The sequence below is a fragment of the Bos mutus genome, chromosome 7 (genome assembly GCF_027580195.1).
Source record: "Bos mutus isolate GX-2022 chromosome 7, NWIPB_WYAK_1.1, whole genome shotgun sequence".
In the NCBI taxonomy this organism is placed as follows: Eukaryota; Metazoa; Chordata; class Mammalia; order Artiodactyla; family Bovidae; genus Bos; species Bos mutus.
The window spans coordinates 49888428-49904005 of NC_091623.1; the positions used below are offsets into that span (position 1 = coordinate 49888428).

Below are 15578 nucleotides of genomic sequence, written 5' to 3' on the forward strand. Positions count from 1 at the left end.
GAGACAAAAATATACAATGGAGAACAGACAATCTCTTTAACAAGTGGTGCTGGGAAAACTGGTCAACCACCTGTAAAAGAATGAAATTAGAACACTGTCTAACACCATACACAAAAGTAAACTCAAAATGGATTAAAGATCTCAACGTAAGACCAGAAACTATAAAACTCTTAGAGGAAAACATAGGCAGAACATTCTCTGACATAAATAACAGCAAGATTCTCTATGACCCACCTCCCAGATTAATGGAAATAAAAGCAAAAATAAACAAATGGGATCTGATTAAACTTAAAAGCTTTTGCACAATGAAGGAAACTATAAGCAAGGTGAAAAGGCAGTCTTCAGGATAGGAGAAAATAATAGCAAATGAAACAACTGACATAGAATTAATCCCCAAAATATACAAGCAGCTCATGCAGCTCAATACCAGAAAAATGAACAACCCAATCAAAAAGTGGGCCAAGAACTAAACAGGCATTTCTCCAGAGAAGACTTATAGATGGCTAACAGACACAAGGAAAGATGCTCAATATCATTCATTATCAGAGAAGTGCAAATCAAAACCACAATGAGGTACCATCTCACACTGGTCAGAATGGCTGCTATCAAAAAGTCTACAAACAATAAATGCTTGAGATGGTGTGGAGAAAAAGGGAACCCTCTTACACTGTTGGTGGGAATGCAAACTAGTACAGCCAGCATGGATAACAGTGTGGAGATTCCCTAAAAAACTGGAAATCCCACTGCTGGGCATACACGCTGAGGAAACCAGAATTGAAAGAGACACATGTACCCCAATGCAGTACTGTTTACAATAGCTAGGACATGAAAGCCACCTAGATGTCCATCGGCAGATGAATGGATAAGAAAGCTGTGGTACATATACACAGTGGAATATTCCTCAGCTATAAAAAAAGAACATATTTGAGTCAATTCTAATGAGGTGGATGAAACTGGAGCCTATTATACAGAGTGAAGTAAGTCAGAAAGAGAAACACTAATACAGTATATTAATGCATGTATATGGAGTTTGGAAAGTCAGTAATGATGACCTTATATGCAAGACAGCAAAAGAGACACAGATGTAAAGAACAGACTTTTGGACTCTGTGGGAGAAGGCGAGGGTGGGATGATTTGAGAGAATAGCACAGAAACATGTATATTATCATATGTGAAATAGATAACCAGTGCAGGTTGATTCATGAAACAGGGCACTCAAAGCTGGTGCTCTGGGACAACCCAGAGGGATGGGGTGAGGAGGGAAGTTGTAGGGGGTTCAGGATGGGGGGATGCATGTGCACCTGTGGCTGATTCATGTTGATGTATGGCAAAACCCACCACAATATTGTAAAGTAATTAGCTTCTAATTAAAATAATTTAAATAAAAAAGAACCCACCCGCCAAAGCAGGAGACACAGTTCAATCCATGGTCCAAGAAGGTCCCACATGCTGCAGAGCAATTAAACCCATGCATCACAACTACTGAGCATGTACTTTAGAGCCCAAGAACTGCAACTATTGAGCCCTTGGGCCGCAACTGCTGAAGCCTGTGTGCCCCAGAGCCTGTGCTCTGCAACAAGAGAAGCCACAGCAATTAGAAGCCTGCACACCACAACTACAGAATAACCCCTGCTTGATGCAACCAAAGAAAAGCCTGCACAGCAATGAAGATCCAGCCAAAAATTAAAGAAAAAAAAACAGAGGCAGGATATCTGGTGCCTTTATATCTTGGAGGGTTCTTGAGACATGTGAAAGAAATGCCATTTGTGCAATTTTTGACATAGTGTGTCCATATGGGGGACTCGGGTTAAAGAACTGGAATAGCCTGGAAGGTGCACATGTGCCCAGCAGAGGTTTGGGGTGGGTGGTAATTGTCCCTGGTTTAGATTGTTAATTACCATTGGAATTGGCAGTTTCAGGAGAATGCAAGAGGAGGCCCAGTGGCCAGCTGGGGGTGTTGATGGCACATCCAGCATCTTTTAAACGTTCTCCTTTGGATATGATTCTGGAAATGTTGATAAGTGAGTTTTCTTGCCATTGTCCTTTAGTTACAGGGACTGGTAAAGCAGACAGAGTCAGTAGGGGAAGCATTTCTGGGGTGGAGTGTTTCCCTTAAACCCAGCACAGACAAAAGAGCCACTTCCTGGGCGGGGGTGGCTAAGCCAACTGGTAGAACGCAAACAAGAGTTACAACAGCACGTAGGAGTCCAATTCACCACATCATTTTACTTATCTGTCAATGGTGCCTGTCTTCTGAATAGGTATCTCAGGTTTTCCACTGGCTCACAGGTGTATTGTTCTTCTGTTGTGACCTGTGAGACTTTTGGAGGTAAAAGCTTTAGTCTGGACAAATGTACCCAGTTAGATATCCCTTACAATTTGACAGCAGTGGGGGTGGGTAAAATTATGTTATAGGGGCCTTTCTACTTTGGTAATAATTGGTCTTCAGGGGACCCCTCTTTCCAGATTTTAAGAAGAACTTGGTCCCCAGGGTTTCCTTGTGAAGGACTACCCCTTCCACTGTATTTCTGGTGAAGGTGGCAGTGCCTTGTTGTCACAGTCCTGGATTGCCTTCTGAACTTGTCCTAGATTCATAATATTTCAGGGTCTGTTCACTTCTTCATCTAGCAGAATGTCAATAGTAAGAAAAGCCTTCCCATGGGTCATTTCAAATTACTCCTGAGGGTACATGAACCCTAAGGAGTGCAATGTGAGTCTCTTGGCAGTTTTTTTTTCCCTAAGGTTTTCTTTAAAGTATGGTTCATTTTCTCTACCTTCCCTGAAGATTGTTGTTTGGCTGCTCAGTCGTGCTTGACTCTTCGTGATCCCAAGGACTGCAGCACTCCAGGCTTTCCTGTCCTTCACCATCTCCCATAGCTTGGGGGTGCCAATAAGTGTAACTTGTAGTTTATCCCTAGGGCTGCTGTGAGCCCCTGTGTGATTTTGGGTATAAAAGAGGGATAACAATCACTCAGGGAGACTTTGGAAGTCCACACTGAGGAATTATGTCTTTTATTTTTGCCATGCCATACAACTTAAGGGATCTTAGTTCCCTGAACAGGGATTGAACCCAAGCCCCATGCAGTGGAAATAGAGAGTTCTAACTGCTGGACAACCAGGGAATTCCCAGGAATTATTTCTTTTAAAAGGGATTTACAGAGTTCAGTAGCCTTTTCAGACTGGGTAGGGGAAGCATCAACCCATACTGTGAAAGTATCAATGAACATAAGAAAATATTATATCCTGACTGTGGGGGCATTTGGGTGATACCTAACTGCCAGTCTTCCCCCAGGTATGTTGACCTGGCCTGAATAATGAAGGGGGAATTGAATGGGCCTGCGGGTTAGGCCAATCGTAGGCAAGGGTTACTTGTTTTACTGTGTTTTTTGAGTCCCTTCCCTGAAAAACTCTTTCAGTCAACTCCTGTAGTGCATCCCTCCCATAGTGGGTGGCATCATGTAAACTCTTAGCAAGTTTCTATTGTTGGGCTTCAGAGATTGGAACATTGTTCCCCTGTTTATGCTTGCTTTCTCACAGCTCCATTTCTCAGCTTTTCCTTGTTCCTGTGGAGAATACTAGGGACAGCTAGGGAGTCCGGGGGCACAGATGCCAGGGGCCTAACTTGCTCAGGCTCTTTAGTCGAGTTGCCCACTTTGCAGTTCTGCCCGCTTTGCTGTCCCCATGGCTCACAGAAGATCCATCCCTCTGATGGCTCCTACAGTAGATTATTGAAAGAGTCAGAACTAAGTGTTTATGTTTTATGAAAGAATCTCTAGCAGGTAACATTTCTCCAGCTCTCCTAAGTACTAGGGCCACTGTACAGTTAACACAGCAGCTCCCAGTTATTGACAGAGCCTGGTCACAGGTCATGGGGTGCCGGGAGCCACCATGGGAGATCCCACCCATGACAAGGTCATGTGGAAGAGCCATGACAAGCAAGGCGGATCATGGCTCGAGGGACACCCTGAATCTGCTAGAGGATCTACCCCCAAACCAGAATCTGTCTGTTTTACTATTTTGTGCCTTTCACCAACTCTTCTGACATTAACAGGGGGCTATCCCCGACCACCTTTCTCTGGAAAAAGTCAACTTAGGGCTTCAGTTAATAAGTCTCCTGGGCATGAAAGGAATATTTCTATTTTAACCCCTCTGTTGGCATTCTAGCTTGCCTGACAGGTTTATCCATACTCTTGCAATTAACACACATGATTGTTCACAACTCCCCAACCTTGAAAGGCACGGGAAGCCAAAACATTCTAAAAGTCCTAATGAGCATAGAGCCCTTTGAGGGATGAAAAATTATTAGAATAGATAGTACTGGTAAAGGGCTTCATTATTGGGCCAATGCTTGCTGCCAAGTGCCCATATCTCTTATCCATTGTGCACCTGGGAGTGCATTGGTTAACATAGTTGGAATGTAAAAAAAAAACAAGTAGCAGCCTTGGAATTAACCACATCAGACCTTTGAGCTGATTGGTTCTTTCTTTGTTGTGACTTACTGCACCTTTGCTCTGTGAGAATATAACTCTGTTTAGCACTTTCTGAGGCTGACATAGATTATAAATATAAAGAAAAAACACTCCAAGGGAAAATAAGTTTTCTGGTTGAGCAGCCTTTATCAAAAAAGGGTCATAAAATGTCCACAGGCCTCCAAGGCCAGAAGATAATGTACACAACATTGTTTATGGGAAAGATATGCAGAAAAAAATCCTGGTTTTGATAAAGACAAAACAGGTGTAATGTTTGGGCTGACTCTGTATGACTTTGCATTTTTCATTTCCCTCTATGTACAAGTCAAGGTATAAAAGTTCCTTCTGAAAATAAAGTTATGGGCCTCGCTCACCAAAGCTTGGTCTCCCCGTGTCGTTCTTTTTTTCCTTTTCTCTCCTTTTCTCTCTCTGTTCTTCTCTCAGGATGACTCCTTGGAACACAGGAGCTTTATTGGCTTTCTGTGTTAATCAAGGAAGATCAAGCCTCTCTCTTTGCTTTGCTGTCCTTTCGCCTAAGCCGTCATCCTGAGGGTATGAGGGTATGAGCCATGATCCGCCTTGCTTGTCATGGCTCTTCCACATGGCCTTGTCATGGGTGGGATCTCCCATGGTGGCTCCCGGCAATGGGCATTTGATTCTCACCTAAAGACAGATGACAGTGACAGGCTTCAGAAACGAGCTTAGAGTATTTTATTAATAACACAATTAAACTTTACAACAAAGAACTATCTGGGAAGTAGTCTTAGTAAGTACAGACCTCAAAACAGAATCAGAATTTGATGTACACTGAAACAATCTTTTTCTCTCTAAAATTACCCTCGTTTTTATTAAATATAGCCAAATTATAATTTATTTGATTGCAAACTAAGTCTGATTTCAAGAAATTGACCTGGTTACTTATGTACGGTTATATAGGTTATTTTATTGGGTTGGCCAAAAAGTTTGTTTGGTTTTTCTGTACCTTCTTATGGAAAGTGATGACAAGGGCTTATCACAGATTTTGCTGTACAGATTTGGGTGAATCCCTCCCTTTTTGAAGTCTCCTCAAAATACCTTGAGATTCTTAACCTGTTAGGAAGTGGCATTCCTTATTTACCTGATAAAGCTGCTGGGAACCTTAGTTTCCAGTTTCTGGAGGGATCAGGTAGAGGGAATGTTTCAGTTCTACTTAGGGGTGTAACTTACCAAATTGCTGTAAATTATAATTAGCTTGATGGGAAGAGTTTCCTTATATCTGGAAAACACTGAATAAAAGCCAGTAATGTCTCAGACAAAACTGAAATATTATAACCGTATCCTTCAGTTCACTTATTTAGCAGTTTTATAAGGTCATCAAGTTTACCCAATTTAGTGGTATGATATGAAAGTTATAAGAAACCTGTACTTGTCAAAATGCTGTTTCTGTGAATCTTCTTGAAGATGAAGCATTTTTACAAAGCATCAGCTTAACTGTCTATGAATGACAAAACATTTAAAAAGCACAGTTGAACATCTAATAACAATGTAATTGACAAACAAACTTGGTTATAGTAACTAGAAATTGTGACTGATATTTTTATCAGGACATACCAGATTTTTAAGAATTTCATATAATTTCTAGAGTATCTATATCAATAACATTTATCCATATTATGCAACCTAAGAATGTTTAGTACTCATTTGACAATGCTTCCCGTGTAATTTAATATACCAAATAAACCCAGTTAGTTTAGGATCTCTCATTGGGATGCTTCAGCTGGAGGTCAAAATAACTTTAATTAGCATTTGATATTTGAAAGGTGTAAAAAAAATACTAAAAAGTTTTAACACACTTGGTCAAATAGGCTCACAGGTCCCTGTGAAACAATACTTATTCATTTAACCAAAGTGACAATAAAAGATTTCAAAGGGCAAATAAGTAACAGCTTAAAATTTAAAAGCAAAGAAGTCTGCACAATCTGTTAGTAAAAGCAGGATTCCAAGAAAACTTTGTTCTCTTAGAGAAAGAAACAAAATCCAGTCCTATGCCATCTACTCTTAATCCATTTACTTAGTTAAAATTGAATCCAATCTTAAGAAAATCCTGACCACGTGCAAAACTCTTTTCCCAATGTTCCTTTTCTAGAAACTTCTCCAACTTTCTGTATCCTATATTATTCTGTCCCTAATTTTCTTTTTCATTTAGAAACAACCAGCTCTAGGACAAAACCACTTCTTACCTTTTAATAAAATGCACTTCCATCCTTATACCTTCATTTACTAAAAACATGTTTCCTATTTTCCTTGCTTACTGAAATGTTTTCCTGATAATTCTTAATCTTAGAGCATTAATTTCTAGCAAAAACTAAGAAGCAAGTAATTATAAACTTTCATATCAGCATTTTCTGATCAGAATATCTCATAACCTCTAGAAACATGCATCTTCCCAAAGCATTATTTCTTTCCTCAACATGGTACAAGATATGTGTCTAATAAACACAACATCTGTACTTTCCCTCTTGTAAGAGAAAAATAGGTAAATTTAGACCTGTTTAGCAATTAATGTTCCAATATTTTATCTTATTTGAAATGCCGTGAATATTCAATGAGTTCCTATCATTTAACTTAATTCAGTGTCAAGTTACCAAGATTTAGAGAAACTATTTTAGATGGACATTTTCAAAACTTATTATTCCTACGTGTGTGTTTGTGCTCAGTCGTGTCTGACTCTCTGTGACCCCATGGACTGTAGCTCGCCGGGCTCCTCTGTCCATTCTCCAGGCAAGAATACTGGAGTGGGTTGACATTTCCTTCTCCAGGGGATATTCCTGACCCTTGGATCGAACTTGTATCTCTTGCATCTCCTACATTGGCAGGTGGGTTCTTTACCTTTAGCACCACCTGGGAAGCCCCAATTATTCCTATAGAGTTTACCAAAAAGCTGTTATCACTGTTACATTTACTTAAAAGTTTAATTATATCACGTTATTCTCCTCATTGACAGCTTTTATAACAGAAACAATGTGCACTTACTTTCAGTAACTCTAGGAACAATAAAAGTATTTTACTTAATGTTGATGACTCGAAAGACAGGTGTGTATTAATTAAACCTACAAGCTTAAGCTAACTTTATTCTAGATATTAACTCAATATTGACTGTTTCCCAGGTCACATGATTTCTGGTGAATTTCTTTTGTATTGCTTAGAATTTATATAAATGCTTAATTTACTTTAAGCTAATTAAATACTCATTTACATGTTAATTTTCTAACATGTTAAATAAATATAAATTAATTTTTTACAGGTTAACTTGTAAAAAGTTAACTTGTAAAAGTTACAAGTTAATTTCTAACTTAAAAATTTACAAGTCAGTGTTTACGTTTACAAGTTAATTTTTACATAATGAGACACAGCACTGAAGACCATATAGTTTTCTGGCTTGAGTTTTAAAAGGCTTCTTTCTTTTCCTCCTCAGTCTGGGGGCTACAGATTTTGGATCAGATAGTTCCTGAAAGCCCAGGCAGAACAGTTACATTTTAAAGACTGGAGAGAGAGATGCAAGCTCCTTCCCCCTACTCCCTGTTCTTTAAAGTCCAAGTGAAAGTGGAGAGTGAAAAAGTTGGCTTAAGGCTCAACATTCAGAAAACGAAGATCATGGCATCTGGTCCCATCACTTCATGGGAAATAGATGGGGAAACAGTGGAAACAGTGACAGACTTTATTTTTTTTGGGCTCCAAAATCACTGCAGATGGTGACTGCAGCCATGAAATTAAAAGACGCTTACTCCTTGGAAGGAAAGTTATGACCAACCTAGATAGCATATTGAAAAGCAGAGACATTACTTTGCCAGCAAAGGTCCGTCTAGTCAAGGCTATGGTTTTTCCAGTAGTCATGTATGGATGTGAGAGTTGGACCTTGAAGAAAGCTGAATGCCGAAGAATTGATGCTTTTGAACTGTGGTGTTGGAGAAGACTCTTGAGAGTCCCTTGGACTGCAAGGAGATCCAACCAGTCCATTCTGAAGGAGATCAGCCCTGGGATTTCTTTGGAAGGAATGATGCTAAAGCTGAAACTCCAGTACTTTGGCCACCTCATGCAAAGAGTTGACTCATTGGAAAAGACTCTGATGCTGGGAGGGATTGAGGGCAGGAGGAGAAGGGGACAACAGAGGATGAGATGGCTGGATGGCATCACTGACTCGATGGATGTGAGTCTGAGTGAATTCCGGGAGTTGGTGATGGACAGGGAGGCCTGGCATGCTGCGATTCATGGGATTGCAGAGAGTCGGACACGACTGAGCGACTGAACTGAACTGAACTGAAGTAACCTAAGGCTGGAGTCTCAGGCAATATGGGCTGTGTTTGTATTTTAAGGCTTAAAGTGCTCAACCCATACGCACAATGAGGTGGAGACTTGCAGGAGTGATGGGACAGACAAAAGCACATAAAACAAAGATCCTGATACATTCACTGACTGAGAGTCAACATGTATCAATGACAGAAACTTAAAGGCACAAACAAGAAACAAAGACATGGTATTATTGCAAGGTGGCCTCTGGAGGACTTTGTCCAGTCCAGCTCCTTTCTCAACTAGCCCTTCTGCCAGCTGGAACACAAAACAGAAAAGTATGGGTGCCGGGAGCCACCACAGGAGATCCCACCCATGACAAAGGTCATGCGGAGAGGACCTGACAGGCAAAGGCGGAACAGGACTCGAGGGATTCCCTGGACCTGCTCGAGCATCTACCCCGAAACTAAAATCTGTCTGTCTACTGTTTATTATATTATGCCTTTCACCAACTCTTCTGACATTTACAGGGGGCTATCCCCGACCACCTTTCTCTGAAGAAAATCAACTTAGGGCTCTAGTTAATAAGTTTCCTGGGCTTGAAAGGAGCATTTTTACTTTAACCCCTCTGTTACTATTTTAGCTTGCTTGGCAGGTTTATCTACACTCTTGCAACTAACGCACATGATTGTTCACAACACCCCAAACATAACCTTCGAGCGATAAAAAAAGCTTTATTAGAATAATACTGCATTGTTGAGCCATTGTTTGCTACCGAGTTTCCTTGTCCTTTACCCAATGTGCGCCTGGGAGTGCATTAGCAAGTATAGTTGGTATGCAAGAAAAACAAGCAGTAGCCTTGGCATTAGCAACATAAAACCCTTGAGTCAGTAAGTTCTTTCTTTGTTGTAACTCACTGCACCTTTGCTCCATAAGAATATAGCTCTGTTTCCTGAGGGGGACTGCAGACTGGAAAGATAAAGGGAAAGCAGGTTTTGTGGGTGACCAACCTTTATCAAGAAAGAGCTACAAAATGTTAACAGGCCACAGGGTCAGAAGATGATGTACACAACATAAGACCCTTGTTTATGAAAAGCTATGCAGAAAATGTCCTGGTTTTGATAAAGGTGAAACTGATGTAATGTTGAGCTGACTCTGCATGACTCTGTATCTTTCACTTCTGGAAATGTGTAACTCAGGGTATAAAAGCTCCTTTTGAAAATAAAGCTGCAGACCCGGCTTTATCAGAGCTTGGTCTCCCCATGTCATTCTTTTTTTCCTTTTCTCTCCTTTTATCTGTCTGTTCTTCTTTCAGGATGACTACTTGAAGCACAAAGGCTCTCTGTTCACTTTTTTGCCTGGGCTTCTAAGACCCGATCGGGAAGGCGCCCTGTGTCTTCACCAGGGAGAGGGCATCCTGCATCCTCACCCAACCGAGAGGGCACCTGTGGCCTCCGTGAACAGAGCAAGTTCTGTGTCAGGAACTTTATTGGCTTTCTGTGTAAACCAAGGAAGATCAAGCCTCTTTCTCTCCCCTTGTACTTTCCTTATCGCCAATGCCGTCATCCTGAGGGAATCCCTGGATCCAACCAGGGCTGGACCCCGGTATATGGGGGCTCATGAAAAAGGTGAGCCAACAAGGAGTCTCCAAGATGAAAACGATGGGAGTGTAGGTAAGAGAGCCAAGGGAAAGGTAAAGGGAGGCGGGGCTGAAAAGACTGAAAAAGAGAAAGAGATTGCTGTTCTAACCCACCTCCTGTGGATGTCTATTCAGGCACCAGACTTGGTGCTTCCAGAATGGGCCAGTGAAGGAGCTAACAGCCTGTCCACTGCCCACCAGGGTCATCAGGCCTGAAACCAGCCAATTGTAAGTCATCTGTGGGACTCCAACACCCAGATGGGACCTTCACCTGCACATATATCAGTATATAGAGATAAAATCCCTTATGATTATACACTGGAAGTGACAAATAGATTCAAGGAATTAGATCTGATAAACAGTGCCTGAAGAACTATGGACGGAGGTTCGTGACACTGTATAGGAGGCAGAGATCAAGACCATCCCCAAGAAAAAGAAATGCAAAAATGCTGTCCAACGAGGCCTTACAAAAAGCCGAGAAAAGAAAAGATGTGAAATGCAAATGAGAAAAGGAAGGATATACCCATTTGAATGCAGAGTTCCAAAGAATAGCAAAGAGAGATAAGAAAGCCTTCCTCAGTGATCAATGCAGAAAAATAGAGGAAAACAACAGAATGGGAAAGACTAGATATCTCTTCAAGAACATTAGAGATACCAAGGGAATATTTCATGCAAAGATGAGCTCAATAAAGGACAGAAATGGTATGGACCTAACAGAAGCAGAAGATATTAAGAAGAGGTGGCAAGAATACACAGAACTGTACAAAAAAGATCTTCATGACCCAGATAATCATGATGGTGTGGTCACTCACCTAGAGCCAGACATCCTGGAATGTGAAGTAAAGCAGGCCTTAGGAAGCATCACTACAAACAAAGCTAGTGAAGGGGATGGAATTCCAGTTGAGCTATTTCAAATCCTAAAAGATGATGCTGTGAAAGTGCTGCACTCAATATGCCAGCAAATTTGGAAAACTCAGCAGTGGCCATGAGACTGAAAAGGTCAGTTTTCATTCCAATCCCAAAGAAAGGCAATGCCAAAGAATGCTCAAACTACCACACAATTGCACACATCTCACACGCTAGTGAAGTAATGCTCAAAATTCTCCAAGCCAGGCTTCAGCAATATGTGAACGGTGAACTTCAGATGTTCAAGCTGGTTTTAGAAAAGGCAGAGGAACCAGAGATCAAATTGCCAATATCCGCTGGATCATCGAAAAAGCAAGAGAGTTTCAGAAAAACATCTATTTCTGCTTTATTGACTATGTCAAAGCCTTTGACTGTGTGGATCACAATAAACTGTGGAAAATTCTGAAACAGATGGGAATATCAGGCCACCTGGCCTGCCTCTTGAGAAATCTGTTTGCAGGTCAGGAAGCAACAGTTAGAACTGGACATGGAACAACACACTGGTTCCAAATAGGAAAAGGAGTATGTCAAGGCTGTATATTGTCACCCTGCTTATTTAACTTATATGCAGAGTACATCATGAGATGGAGCACAAGTTGGAATCAAGATTGCCAGGAGAAATATCAATAACCTCAGATATGCAGATACCACCCTTATGGCAGAAAATGAAGAAGAACTAAAGAGCCTCTTGATGAAAGTGAAAGAGGAGAGTGAAAAAGTTGGCTTAATGTTCAACATTCAGAAAACTAAGATCATGGCATCATTCCCATCACTTCATGGCAAATAGATGGGGAAACACTGAAAACAGTGGCTGACTTTATTTTTGGGGGCTCCAAAATCACTGCAGATGGTGACTGCAGCCATGAAATTAAAAGACACTTACTCCTTGGAAGGAAAGTTATGAACAACCTAGACAGCATATTAAAAAGCAGAGAAATTACTTTGCCAACAAAGGTCCATCTAGTCAAGGCTATTGTTTTTCCAGTAGTCATGTATGGATGTGAGTGTTGGACTGTAAAGAAAGCTGAGCACTGAAGGATTGATGCTTTTGAATTGTGGTGTTGGAGAAGACTCTTGAGAGTCTCTTGGATTGCAAGGAGATCCAACCAGTCCATCCTAAAGGAGATCAGCCCTGGGTGTTCATTGGCAGGACTGATGTTGAAGCTGAAACTCCAATACTTTGGCCACCTGATGTGAAGAGCTGACTCATTTGAAAAGACCCTGATGCTGGGAGGGATTGAGGGCAGGAGGAGAAGGGAACGACATAGGATGAGATGATTGGATGGCTTCACCAACTCAATGGACATGAGTTTGGGTAAACTCCAGGAGTTGGTGATGGACGGGGAGGCCTGGCGTTCTGCGGTTCATGGGGTTGCAAACAGTCGGACATGATTGAGCAACTGAACTGAACTGAACTGGCATTTGGTCCCATCACTTCATGGCAAATAGATGGTGAAACAATGGAAACAGTGACAGACTTTATTTTTGGGCTCCAGAATCACTGCAGATGGTGACTGAAGCCATGAAATTAAAGACACTTGCTCCTTGGAAGGAAAGTTATGACCAACCTAGATAGCATATTAAAAAACAGAGACATTACTTTACCAACAAAGGTCTGTCTAGTCAAAGCTATGCTTTTTCTAGTAGGCATGTATGGATGTGAGAGTTGGACTTATAGAGAAAGCTGAGTGTGGAAGAACTGATGCTTTTGTGAATGCTTTCGAACTTAATTGGAGAAGACTCTTGAGAGTCCCTTGGACGCAAGGAGATCCAGTCAGTCAATCCTAAAGGAAATCAGTCCTGAATATTTACTGGAAGGACTGATGCTGAAAGTGAAACTCCAGTACTTTAGCCACCTAATGTGAAGAACTGACTCATTGGAAAAGACCCTGATGCTGGGAAAGATTGAAGGCAGGAGGAGAAGGGGACGACAGAGGATGAAATAGTTGGATGCTATCACCAACTCGATGGACATGAGTTTGAGTAAGCTCCAGGAGTTGGTGATGGACAGGGAAGCCTGGCGTGCTGCAGCCCATGGGGTCGCAAAGGAGAAATCTGCTGATTTAGCCTGTTCCATCCCAACCAGACTTCTTGGCATCAGGAAAATAAAGGTGAGAATATTAGGATGATCAGACTTCTGGCCACTACAGGATATGAGGTTTGAACCTCTGTTGCTCTCATAAATCTCCGGTCAACGACAGCCTGCTAGACCAAGATCTGCAAGGTGTGAGGCAAGCCTCTCCCGTCTCAGTCTTCCATCAAGGTGAGCCATTGCTGGCCAGAGGGAGCAGGTCTTACAAACCGAGAGGAGCGACACTGTGGCTGTGTGATGCCCACTCCCTCAGAAGGGTAGGGCAGAAGCAGGAGAAGACAGAGAGGATGGAGAGAGGAGTAGATGTCAGGGGAGAAAAGGGGCAAAGGGGAGGGGAAAGCAGTGAGAGTAAAGGGATAAAGGGCAGAAGAAAGGTTTGCTTGAATGAGGGTACTGAGGCCCTCAGGGGCTGGGAAGGCAGACTTACCAAGTGTGGTGATGCTGAAACTAGAGGTTCAGGAGGCTGCTTGTCACACAAAAGGATGCTGCATTCGGTGGTCCTGGAGGGGCCCAGATCCTCTCCCAGGAAGGGGACTGTGTCTCTTTGCAGAGTATGTTACTGATAAAGGTTCCTGGGCTCCTTAATTAATAGAAATTGGTAAGAGGCCAGACAAGAAAGGTTGGCGAGGCTGGGACTCCTGTTGCAGCAGGAGGGTGAAAACACAAGGAAGAGGTTCCCCTGCTGGGTCCCTGATAGAGAGGGATAAGCGGGATCCTTCTATGGGGTGGGGGTAGGGCGGGTGAGGGCTCAGGCCTGAAGGGCGGCTCAGGTGGTCTGCCCAGCGTCCTGATGGTGCCATGTGCAGGGTGCATGCACAGTGCCCTGCTTTTGCTCCTGCCTCCTCAGAAGAGGCAGTTGGGTTTTTGGTCTTTTTATATCTTGTTCATGATTTGCCCAATTATCCATGCATGCTGGGTTGCTTTTAGTCTCTTATAGTTTCCTTTGTATTTTGTTGCTCTGTCCAGGGGCAAGCACTGAAGCAAAGGGTCCCTGGTTTCAGGTCCCAGCCTGTCTCAACCTCGTTTCCTTATTCATTCATAGCAAATGTTCTAAGCGTCCACCCCGTGCCAGATCTTGCTCGAGTTTCTGGCGACACAGACGCGCTGTGCACTGGCTTCAACCTAGTCCTGCCCAGCCACAGTGCTGGGAGGGGAAGGCCTGTGGGGCTCAGAGAGCTGATCATGTGGGGAATGATCACAGAAGGATAGAGCGCCTCACTGGGAAAGTGAGATTAACCGTATGACCCAGGGGAGAGGAGGAGTTCTTGGGAAAGGATTGATCAGTGTAAGCAATCAATGCCAGTCTGGTGGAGCTCAGTGAGAGAGGTCTGGTGCCGGGAGCCGGTGAGGCATTCCACTCGTGACAAAGGTCATGAGGAAGGAGGCTCGGCATACGCAAAGGCGGGATCGAGCCTCAGGAGTCCGCCCGGATATTCTCAAGCATTTTCCCCCAAAAAACCAGAGTCTGCCTACTTTATTGCTTTGTGCTCTCACCTCTGATTTTACTGGGGGCTGTCCCCCACCACCATCTCGCTCTCTCTGTCAAAGAGTTAACTTACAGCTCCAATTCGTAAAGTTCCTGGGCAATTAGGAGTGTTTAAATCCAAACCCCTCAGATGGCTCTCTAACTCGCCTGACAAGTTTACCCGGACTCCTACAGCTATGCATACCATTGTTTACAGTCTCCCAGCCTCGAGAGGCACGGGAAGCTTAAGATATTCAAATAGCTTAGAGCCTCTCAGAGAGTTAAAAACTGTCAGAATAAACTAGTAAAGGATTTCATTGATGAGTCAATGCTTGTTGCCAAGTTTTCACATCCCCTGAATTGTATCCTTGAATGTGTATTAATTAATAGTTGGTATATAGAAAAAAATAAGTAGTGGCCTTGGTGTTAGTAACTTTAGACCCTTAAGGTAATAAATTATTTCCTTTGTTGTAAACCCATTACACATCCACCCTATCGGAATGCAATTTTATCTTTGGAAGATGGTGCCAAACCTTAAAATAATTACTCTTAGAGAAAATAAGTCTTTGTTGATAAGTCCTTGTCAAGAGTCATAAAATGTTAGTAGGCCTTCTGGCCAGAAGATGATGTAAATCACCTAAACCATTTGTATACGATAAATTTGCAGGAAAGAAACCCTGGTTTTTGATAAGGATCAAAAACTGCTGACTTTGCATCCCCTATTATCCTCTATGTGTAACT

The 15578-nt window shown here is 42.3% G+C and overlaps 1 protein-coding gene across 1 annotated transcript in view; it reads left to right on the forward strand.

Moving 5' to 3' along the window:
• Window positions 1–15578, forward strand: part of SQSTM1 (sequestosome 1) — a 71103-nt gene that overhangs the window by 32847 nt on the left and 22678 nt on the right. The gene's annotated exons all lie outside the window — the stretch shown is intronic.